Consider the following 11,294-nt stretch of genomic DNA (forward strand, 5'->3'; position numbering starts at 1 on the left):
ACAACATCATTTCTCAATTTTACAACTCATTATAATATTCTAACCTTTTTTCTGTTATATCTCACTTTTTTTAAAACAAAACCCTGAAACTTCACGATCGCTTCTAATTCTACTCATAAATCAATTCTACAATATTTTTTTATAATAAATTCTAAATTTCTTCCATTCCTCTTCCACCTTCTCCTCTCCCCGGTCGTGTAGTCTTCCGGTCAGGTCAGCAAGTTCCATATAGTCCAACATCTTTATTTGCCATTCTTCCACTGTAGGTATCTTCTGTGTCTTCCAATACTTTGCTAATAATATTCTGGCTGCAGTGCTAAATCTAATGCATTGGTGAAGGAAAATAAATTTTCAATTAGGTATTACTGAGAACTGGAGTTGTAAGCAAGGAATTTATGTATGAGTAACTCCCAAATTCTGACCTATTACAACTCACAAATCAGACCTCTAGACAGTTCTGATTTGTCTTGTTTAAAATGCTGTATTTTTTAAACAAACAAAATCTGAGGGATCCTTTCCTTGGATCAAACTAGAGATCCTTATCATCCATATGAACATTTACAGACTATTACCATTTGCATCATCCTGATTGCATAAACTCAAGGGTTTTTGTCTTCCAGATTATACCATTATTTGATCCTGAATAGATACAGAAATACTGAATCATTTTCATTATCATCCTTTATAAAATATAATCACTTTCTTCTCCCCATTCAATATCAGCCATAGAACTTTTGTGTGTGTGTGTGTGTGTGTGGTTGTATAAACCTAATACCTGAAGCTTTTCCTATGCATAATTTGTCACAGCTGTTAAACCCCAGTAGAAATAGCCTGTCAAAGAAAAAATACTCATCAAAAATCAGATGATAATCTCAAACATCTGAAGCTATGTTTCCAGCTGAAACATGCTAATGGAAACAGAACATTTCAAGATTTCAACCAAGTTTGGGTATCCTTTTCTCCCCAATGTTTTAGAAAGGAAGTGCCATGATCTGAAGCTCATGATTCATGCTGATTGCAATGTTTGACCACAACACAATAAAGACAAGATGGAGGTTAACCATGGTGTGACTGAAATATCTGTGATGTGATGACTTTTATAACAAATGAGAGCATTCACGGTAAGAATAGAGTGTTAGAAAGTTTATTGCTATGGGCTTTGCAGACTTCAATCTACTGAATATAACTTTAAAGGACTATTGAGCCTACTTCCACCTAGATTATCAAACCTGGCTGGAGTCCTGAAATCCACTCACGCTGAAGCCAATTTTAAACCAGTTCACATTGAGAGGTTTTGAAGGCTGCAGCCATGATGTGTGTCAGGCCTAATCCTCATGTCAGTTTCCTGCTCCACACCACTGCAAAACCCCACACTGAATCTTACAAAGCTCCCTTGTGCAGAGCCTTGGGTCCTCCTGGCTCAATATTGTCTACAATGACTGGCAGTGGTTCTCCAGGTCTCCAGTAGGAATTATTTCAAGTCCACCTAGAGATGCCAGGGTTCAAACTTGGGACATTCAACATGCAAAACATGTGTGCTCTGACGTTAAACCATGGGCCCATCCCAAAATGATCCCTCTGGTTGCTTGCATTGCTGCTGCTTATTGGGAGGTGGGGGGGGAGCAAAGCAGTTGTGAGACCAGTCCAGTGCGAACGCATAAGCAGGAGTGCTGAGTTGGCTCTGCTGGTGCATTTGCACTGCACTGCACTGCCCTCACTGTCTCCTCCCCCCCCCCCCGCCCTGCTAGTAAACATCATTGCCACGCTAGACCAGAGATTGGGTGAGTGCTGCCAGTCAATTGTGCAGCCTGATTCTTGGGTCTTAGCTATATCTTTATATGGGAAGAAGCATCACTGCAGTTTCAAGCAGAACCTACCTGGCAGTATTCCCTTCTTGTTTGGGACAGAATGCCCCATGAGGATAATGTTTCGTGGCTGAGCAGAGCTTTAAGAAGCAACTGGCTCCTTACTGCAAGGCAAAAGCTGTACCTATCACACCACCCTGCCTATCAAACTAGCTCCATCTGGTATGGAGGCAGAGACCCTACCTGCCTGCAGACTGTCTCGCCAGAGTGGTGCATGCTCTAGTTATCTCTCGCTTGGACTACTGCAATGTGTTCTACGTGGGGCTAATTTGGAAGGTGACCCGGAAACGACAACTAATCCAGAATGCGGCAGCTAGACTGGTGACTGGGAGCGGCTGCCGAGACCACTGGTGACTGGGAGCGGCCGCCGAGACCACATAACACCGGTCTTGAAAGACCTACATTGGCTCCCAGTATGTTTCCGAGCACAGTTCAAAGTGTTGGTGCTGACCTTTAAAGCTCTAAATGGCCGCGGTCCAGTATACCTGAAGGAGTGTCTCCACCCCATCGTTCTGCCCAGACACTGAGATCCAGTACCAAGGGCCTACTGGCAGTTCCCTCGTTGTGAGAAGCCAAGTTGCACGGAACCAGGCATAGGGCCTTCTCAGTGGTGGCGCCCACCCTGTGGAGTGCCCTCCCATCAGATGTCAAAGGAAAAAACAGCTACCAGATTTTTAGAAGTGTTGGTGTTGACCTTTAAAGTCCTAAATGGCCTCGGTCCAGTATACCTGAAGGAGTGTCTCCACCCCCATCATTCAACCCAGACACTGAGTTCCAGCGCTGAGGGCCTTCTGGCGGTTCCGCCACTGTGAGAAGCGAAGTTACAGGGAAGCAGGCAGAGGGCCTTCTCAGCAGTGGTGCCCGCCCTGTGGAATGCCCTCCCACCAGAGGTTAAAGGGGAAAAAAACAACTACCAGGCTTTTAGAAGACATCTGAAGGCAGCCCTGTTTAGGGTAGCTTTTAATATCTGAAGGACTATTGTATTTTAATCTTCTGTTGGAAGCTGCCCAGAGTGGCTGGGGAAACCCAGCCAGATGGGCAGGGTATAAATAATAAATTATTGTTATTTTCAATATATATACTTGGACATCGTTTGATCTGCTGGGGTTCTGGGTTGTCTTGAAGAGAGTATGGAATAAGCTTCACCTCCTCCCAAACTCAATATGCTTCCTCTCCTGGGCTTCCTTTGTGTCAGGGCTCACCTGAAGTCAGCTCCAGCATCTGTTTTCAGTTCCTGGGTTCAGCCCCAGAGAATATAAAGTTGGAAGATATGCCCTTATCAATGAATGTAATATAGGTTAATGTAATATAAGTCACCTGCCCTGTGGAACGCCCTCCCAGCAGATGTCAAGGCAATAAGCTTTTACTTTTAGAAGACAACTGAAGGCGGCCCTGTTTAGGGAAGTTTTTAATGTTTCATGCTGTGCTTTTTTTAAATATTTGGTTGGAAGCCACCCAGAGTGGATGGGGAAACCCAGCCAGATGGGCAGGGTATAATAATAATAATAATAATAATAATAATAATAATAATAATAATAATAATAATATTTATACCCCGCCCATCTGGCCGGGTCTCCCCAGCCACTCTGGGCGGCTTACAACAGAAAAATAAAACACAATAATCTATTAAACATTAAAAGCCTCCCTGAACAGGGCTGCCTTCAGATGTCTTCTAAAAGTCTGGTAGTTGTTTTCCTCTTTGACATCTGTTGGGAGGGCGTTCCACAGGGCAGGCGCCACCACCGAGAAGGCCCTCTGCCTAGTTGACATCAGATAAAGGAATACAACAGGAACATCACGGACGTATGGCTGGGAAGTAAAAATGTAAATAATAATAATATATATATTGTATTGAAAGTGAATTGAATAATGTCAAATTTTGTGTTAAAAACTCATTAAAATTATATATATTTATATAAAAGGAAGATATGCCCTATAACAATTATCTGCATGTTTGTCACCACTGAGCAAAGACAGAAAGTCTTCCCAGCACAGCATGGATTACTGGGGTTGCACTTCAGCACAGAGCATGCAAATTCCTTGAGCACTGGCCGTTCTTTCTCTTCTTCAAATGAAGCACACTTCCTCTCCCACCTTACATGACCTTGCCTGCTAAGCTGACCGCGCTCGCCTGCTTAAATATTTGGCAGGGGCAGTAGCGCCCGGAATTTGCCTTCTCGGTGTTCCTTGTTAAGCCAGCATCTGAATGGGTGTTTGACACTGCGGATGTTTTCTGCTTGGAATGAACTAACGCACAACTACTGTATTTCATCTGCTGCTGACCATTGCAGAGAAGGCACGGGCATTTTCAGTGAAACTGTAGAAGGCAAATAGTAAATCTGCTAGCATCAAATCAAAACTTTGTTGTGGTCCAAAGACCCACAAAACAATTTCAAAACTAGATACAGTAATACCCCTCCCCACCCTCTCACTATATATAAGGGTCTGGTGACTTCTGTTTCAGTGTATCTGAAGAAGTGTGCATGCACACAAACTTAGTTGGTCTCCAAGGGGCTACTGTAAGAATTTTTTTTTTAAAAAAAAATTATTTTGTTTTGACTACACCAGACCAACACGGCTACCTACCTATAATGCAACCAAGTTTGTAACTCTGGCGAACAGCTCAGCAGAACTCAAGTCTTGATGCTGAGCCAAGGAGCTTAAAGGGAAGATGTAAGAGCAAAAACAAAAACTTGCGCTTCTCTTCAGCTCAGAGGTTGCCAAGGCCATTTCCCCCAAATCTGTGCCTAGCCTATGTCCCACTCCTCAACATCTCATGCTCACTTCATTAACTTTGTGACTACTGCTGTGAGTCTCAAACATTATGGACTCTCTTTCTTAATATAAATTATGCTGCGATTATATAGGACTTTAAGGGGCAGTAACATTAGAAGCCGCTTCAATTTTCCTATAAAAATAAAATAAAGTTTCTTTAAAAAGGAAAGAGAGAAGGAATCTTTGCTGGGAAGGAAACACATGGCATATAATCTTATTGCTGTTTCTTTCCCCCTTTGCTCCTCTTCCTCCTTCCCATTTATGTTGCAAGTGGCTTTTAAAGACAGAAGAGGGTAATATATTGCGGTTTCACACACAGAACAGATTTTATGGTCACTTATTCCTAACTGGAAGATAGAGAGATACAGTAAATAAGAAATCATTCTTCGCTCTGGATGAATTGACAATCCCATTTAATAATTTGTATTTAAACATATTTATTTACTTTTTTTTTTTTAAAAAATGTCCCAACTGTCTTTACAAAACTAAAAATTCAAAGCGAATAACATTCTGGAAAAAATGTCATAGGTTGAAAGCAATCAAAGACAGCGTGTTATTCTACACTTTTGATATTTCAGCACTCTGTACGATATTGAGATACAACAGGCAGTGACTTAGTGCTTGTTCTTTACAGTTGTGTTATTCTTTATGTTGACATTTTCTGGGGTTGGGAGGAATTAAAACTACCCTAGAGCAACAGTAATACAGAACTCAATTTAGCAGCCTAGATCAGGGGTAGGCAACCTAAGGCCCGAGGGCTGGATGTGGCCCGATTGCCTTCTCAATCCGGCCCGTGGACGGTCCAGGAATCAGCGTGGTTTTAAATAATAATAATAATAATAATAATAATAATAATAATAATAATAATAGATTATTTATACCCCACCCATCTGGCTGGGCTTCCCCTGCTACTCTGGGCGGCTTCCAACAAACATTAAAATACATCAAATATCACAGATTAAAAACTTCCCTAAACATGAGTAGAATGTGTCCTTTTATCTAAAATGCATCTCTGGGTTGTTTGTGGGGCCTGCCTGGTGTTTTTACATGAGTAGAATGTATGCTTTTATTTAAAATGCATCTATGCATCTCTGGGTTCTTTGTGGGGCATAGGAATTCGTTCACACACACACACACACACACACCAATATATTCCAGTCCACCACATGATCTGAGGGACAATGGACCGGCCCACGGCTGAAAAAGTAAACCCTGTTAAGATGTTAAAAGAAGTCCCAGCGTGGGTGTGGCTTGCTTCCTCACAGCTCCAGAGGGTGGCAGGAGCTCAGCAGAGAGTCTGCCATGGGTGCGCCTGATAGCACCCCTCTCATAATGTTGTGCCCAGGGCCACCCTTGCCCCCCCCCATGTCTCTGCCTCCGGTCCACTCCTTTATTCAGTGAGCATCCTGTTTTGCTTGCACCAAGCTTGTGCAAGCCAGACTATGGACTGTCACTATTTTGCAAGGGGAATCTGAGGGAATACCAGAACTGTAGGTTTGTGCTGTTAAGAGTAAAGGACTCTGTTGCCCTGGGCTAGTACAGCAACCCACTTTTTAAAAGGATTGGACCTTTTGAGGTTAAAAAGTGATGCATTGAAAAGTGTGGGGTGAACAAATTATTTGGTCTTCATTTTCATGAGAAACTACCTAATTTGTATTTATTGAACCAATACACGAATCAAACCACAGCCCTCTTTCAAAATTCGCAATTCTGTGAATTTCGCTACGCAGTTCTCCAGCTAATGTGCACACAAATTCATATATTCGGGAAAAGTGTGGACAAAAATGCATATACTGTATTGGTGAAAGCAACATATGAAATGCAGTAGATTAGGAAATTTTGCTTTCAAAAATATGTATATCAGCACATTTTGTTTTAATTGTGAATTGCTGCAGAAATGTGGAGAACAGAATTCAAGATTGGAAAAATGAGGAACCGAAACTGATTTTGGTTTTCCCATTCCTAGTTCCAGTATGTGCTTGAGTCCCTCCTGCAAAATACTGATCACTTGGAAGTACTGATCACTTGGGGGGGGGGGGCACAGGAGGAGTAAGCAACTAAAGGAGAGACAGAAATCCTGGTAAAAAGGGAGGGGAAAGAGCAAAACCTGATCTAAACCATATGCTTGTGGGCCTTGTGGTTTTAAACTCCCCGACAGCTATCAGGGAAAGTTTGAGTCTCTATTCAGGATTGCAACCAAGCATGCTAAAATTAAAATGGAGCAGGGAGACCCACCTGCCACATTTTTAGATTTACTGTGATACTGGGGTGATCTGTTCACTTTGCATGCGGTTAGAGATAGGTCTCTCTTCCAGACAAACTCAAAGGGGCAATGAAGATGGGGCAATGAAAAATGGCATGTTTCATCCCACCCTGCCATAATTCTTGTGGTTTAACTCTACAAAGTTGTGTCAAGGCACAGAGGGGGTTATTGTTCTTCAAAAGCTGCCCAAATGCCAGTCAGGGGAGCAATCTAGGTTAAAAGTTTCAAGATGCTAGGAACATTTTGAAAGGCCCAAATCCCAAATGGGTGAAAATTGTCATAAATGTACTGAATTCAAGGGAAATGTGACTCCTGTGCAACAGACCATTTGAGGGTACAGCAGAACTGAACAAAATATTTCAGTGTAAGTGGATAGTTTTAAGTCTTTTCATAAGGGCAGGATGTGGGTGTAGGGTACCCTCTGCGTTCTAAGGAAAGGGGTGCTTAAAGTGTGTTGGTATTAAGATTGGGCAGATAATAAGTCTATTTAGTGGAAGCCACAAAGGGGTTTATGTGCCATACACAATGGTTGGACAAGGCTGCCTTTGTCAAGAGATTTACTCTTATATCTATTGTTTTTCCGGGCAATGCCAATAACTATATCAAAGACTGATGTCAGGGAATTTGCACCTGCTTGCAGCTGTTCCACAACAGTGAGTGTTAAGGGCATAGCTCTTTGGCACTGAGGAATTTTTGTTTAGCAGAAGCCCAGGATTTTTTCAATATGAATAATAGAATTGTAGAGTTGGAAGGACTGCAAGAAGATCAAACCTATCCATCCTGAAGGAAATCAGCCCTGAGTGCTCACTGGAAGGACAGATCCTGAAGCTGAGGCTCCAATACTTTGGCCACCTCATGAGAAGAGAAGACTCCCCGGAAAAGACCCTGATGTTGGGAAAGATGGAGGGGACAAGGAGAAGGGGGCGACAGAGGACGAGATGGTTGGACAGTGTTCTCGAAGCTACCAACATGAGTTTGACCAAACTGCGGGAGGCAGTAGAAGACAGGAGTGCCTGGCGTGCTCTGGTCCATGGGGTCACAAAGAGTTGGACACAACTGAACGACTAAACAACAACAGAGTTGGAAGGGACCCTGAGAATCATCTACTCCACTCCCTCCTGCAATGCAAGAATGCAAGAATTGAACCTGTAACCTTGGTGTTATCAGCACCATACTCTAACCAGCCGAGCCCTCCAAGTATTTCTCAGCCCTTGGTTAAAAGGTATAGCTGAAATGAATCAGCACACCAAAATGCTCCTCCAGATATCTCCTGTGCAAATGTTGATGATGGGTATTCGCTAAATCGGAGGTTTCCAAACTGTGGTCCACAAGTTTCATACAGGAGGTCTGGACATCCATCTTTGGATATACACCTCTTCAGGTTTTCTCCATTACATTCTTTTGTTTGCTTCCTGCATCAACCTAAGGCCTGTTATTAATTTTAGATTGTTCACCCATTTCACAGGTGGTCAGCCCCTTGGAGTTTTAACAAATGTAGAGTCTACACCAAGCATCCCCAAACTTTGGCCCTCCAGATGTTTTGGACTACAATTCCCACCTTCCCCGATCACTGGTCCTGTTAGCTAGGGATCATGGGAGTTGTAGGCCAAAACATCTGGAGGGCCGCAGTTTGGGGATGCCTGGTCTACACAATAACACTGCCTTGTTTCATTGGCTTGAGTTGTCTCTTGCCCCATGCCCCACGTCTTATGGCAACCTCTGCTGACCCAGTGATTCTTAGTACCCTTTTTCTCTTCAGCTTTCTGACAGCTGCCGAATTGAGATCTCCAGGAGTGCTGGGAACTGAGGGTGTTAGACCTTACCATTCTATGCTGGCCTGATTGTGGGTTGGAATGAACCCTTCTTCCTTTAGGGCAATAGACCCAGTTGAAACAGTTATCCCACTACACTTTGGTCATCAGAGCCTCATTTGCGTAAACAGGGTATACCAAGTCCAGAGTGGACAGTAGGTGGGGGCTGACATTTTAGTAAGAGAGGCTACATATTACACTTAATCACCCCATTAGTCATTAAATAATAAGCAATGGTATCACCCAGCAAATACATTGTGTTGACTCCAACTGGGCAGATCTGTCAGAAGGATATTTGATGCAGTGGACACCACCAATAACAGAAAAGGAGCAGAAGGGTTTGTTTTCTGATTCCCCCTTCTTGTTGAGGGGTGTGGGTGGTGCTGTGGTCTAAACCACAGAGCCTAGGGCTTGCCGATCAGAAAATCGGCAGTTCGAATCAGGGCCGGCCCTAAGGCAAGGCAGTCCGGCTGCCCTCCTGCTCACCCTGCTCCTTGCCCCCATCCCTCCCGCCCACCACGGGTTCGAGTCCCGGCCTCAGCCTGGCGGGTCAGGTCGGGGGCATGAGGAGGACAAGAGGCTGGGCACTGCACGGCACGGCCCCCCCAGCAGAGGCCTCCGTACAGGAGGAGGTGACGCCGGCACCCCAGAGGACAACCAGGTAGCCCGGCCCACCCGCTGTGGCGCCCCTGAGCCCGGCCCACCCTCAGCACCCGGCCCGCCCATGACATGTCCCTCCTCTGCATCTGTGGTGAATTGGGGGGCGGCGGCGGAGGGACCTTTGCGCCACGGCGCTCGATGTGGTTAAGATGGGCCTGGTTCGAATCCCCGCGATGGGGTGAGCGCCTGTTGTTCGGTCCCAGCTCCTGCCAACCTAGCAGTTCGAAAGCACATCAAACTGCAAGTAGATAAATAGGTACCGCTCTGGTGGGAAGGTAAACGGCCTTGCCGTGCGCTGCTCTGGTTAGCCAGAAGTGGCTTAATTATGCTGGTCACATGACCCGGAAGCTGTACGCTGGCTCCCTTGGCCAATAAAGCGAGATGAGCACCGCAACCCCAGAGTCGTCTGCAACTGGACTTAGCTGTCAGGGGTCCTTTACCTTTACCTTTATTTTCTTGTTGAAGCCCCACTATCCAGAAGATTACATATCCCTTCAGAACAGCATGGAAGGTGGCAAAAGTCCTCCACTTCCTCTTTGATTAGCAGAGACCTTCATAGATCACAGATTCTTCTGCAAATGAGAGCATTGAATGTACAGCCCGCTGTGATGTACCCTGCTCTGTTTTCTCTTTTCTCAGATTCTGAGTACTATTGGGGGGAAGGGTACTTGCTACAGACTTCATTATTCTGAACTGAATCTGGTAGCCTCGTTAGCTTTCGGCTTATGTTTTTAAACATATTTTGTGGACTACCTCCTGCCTCCTGCTCTTAGCATGCAAGAACATTGAATTCATTAGGTTCTTAAATGAATTTTAGTCTTACAGCAGTGTACATGAGACCAGAATCCGACCCCATCACCCTTTTACCTCTAAATTGATATATTTTCTTTCCACCGTTGCCTTCAAGTTATATGATCTCCTACTTAAGATGCATGCAGGCCGGGATGCCACAAACTTCCTCGGGGTTCCTCAAGGGCTAAAACTAAAACCTAATTATACCTATTTGGTCAGACCAACTGCTCTACCTTTTGTTTCTTGTCCACTCCCCCCCCCCATTTTAATATTGCCTCCTTCCCATCTTTTTCTGCTTGCCAAAAAATCTCCTGAAGAGAAAATAGAGATTGTTTTACTTTTGCCTTAAAGGGCTCCTTGTCTTCCTTGTCTTATTAAATAACCACACCAGAATATCTAATATTCTGTGGACAGCTCCGATGAAAATGAAGCATAACACTGGTGGAAGGAGCAAGTATGGTGTTGTCCCTAATTTGGTATCCAGCCAACAAAAAGTTTGCGTTGACCAGCTTGAGGACTCCCAACACAGCTTTCTGCATTTTAAGGAGATGATATACCAAAAATAACCAATCACTCTCAGTCCCAATGTGATTGGACCCTATCCATATAAACCCAGTGAACTAAAACGGAATGTTTTCACCGAACCATCATTTCCCTAGTGTCATTCAAATACTACATTTGGAATATCTGCAGGATGACAGGAATTTTAAGTTTGGGGGCCCTTCTGCAAAAAGGGCTATTTGTCCTCCCAACATACTATTTCAAGGGTCCCCAAACTAACGTCTGGGGGCTGGATGCAGCCTAATCGCCTTCTAAATCCGGCCCACAGGTGATCCGGGAATCAGCATGTTTTTACATGAGTAGAATGTGTCCTTTTATTTGAAATGCATCTCTGGGTTATTTGTGGGGCCTGCCTCGTGTTTTTACATGAGTAGAATGTGTGCTTTTATTTAAAATGCATCTCTGGGTTATTTGTGGGGCATAGGAATTTGTTCATTTTTTTCTTCAAAATATAGTCATCGTCGTCCCCCCAAGGTCTGAGAGACAGTGGACTGGCCTCCTGCTGAAAAAGTTTGCTGTACTATTCAAAAAAAGATGGAAGACATATGTTTAAGTTGACTGATAAAG

Source organism: Zootoca vivipara, chromosome 2 (assembly GCF_965207765.1).
Source record: "Zootoca vivipara chromosome 2, rZooViv2.hap1.1, whole genome shotgun sequence".
Taxonomy (NCBI): Eukaryota; Metazoa; Chordata; class Lepidosauria; order Squamata; family Lacertidae; genus Zootoca; species Zootoca vivipara.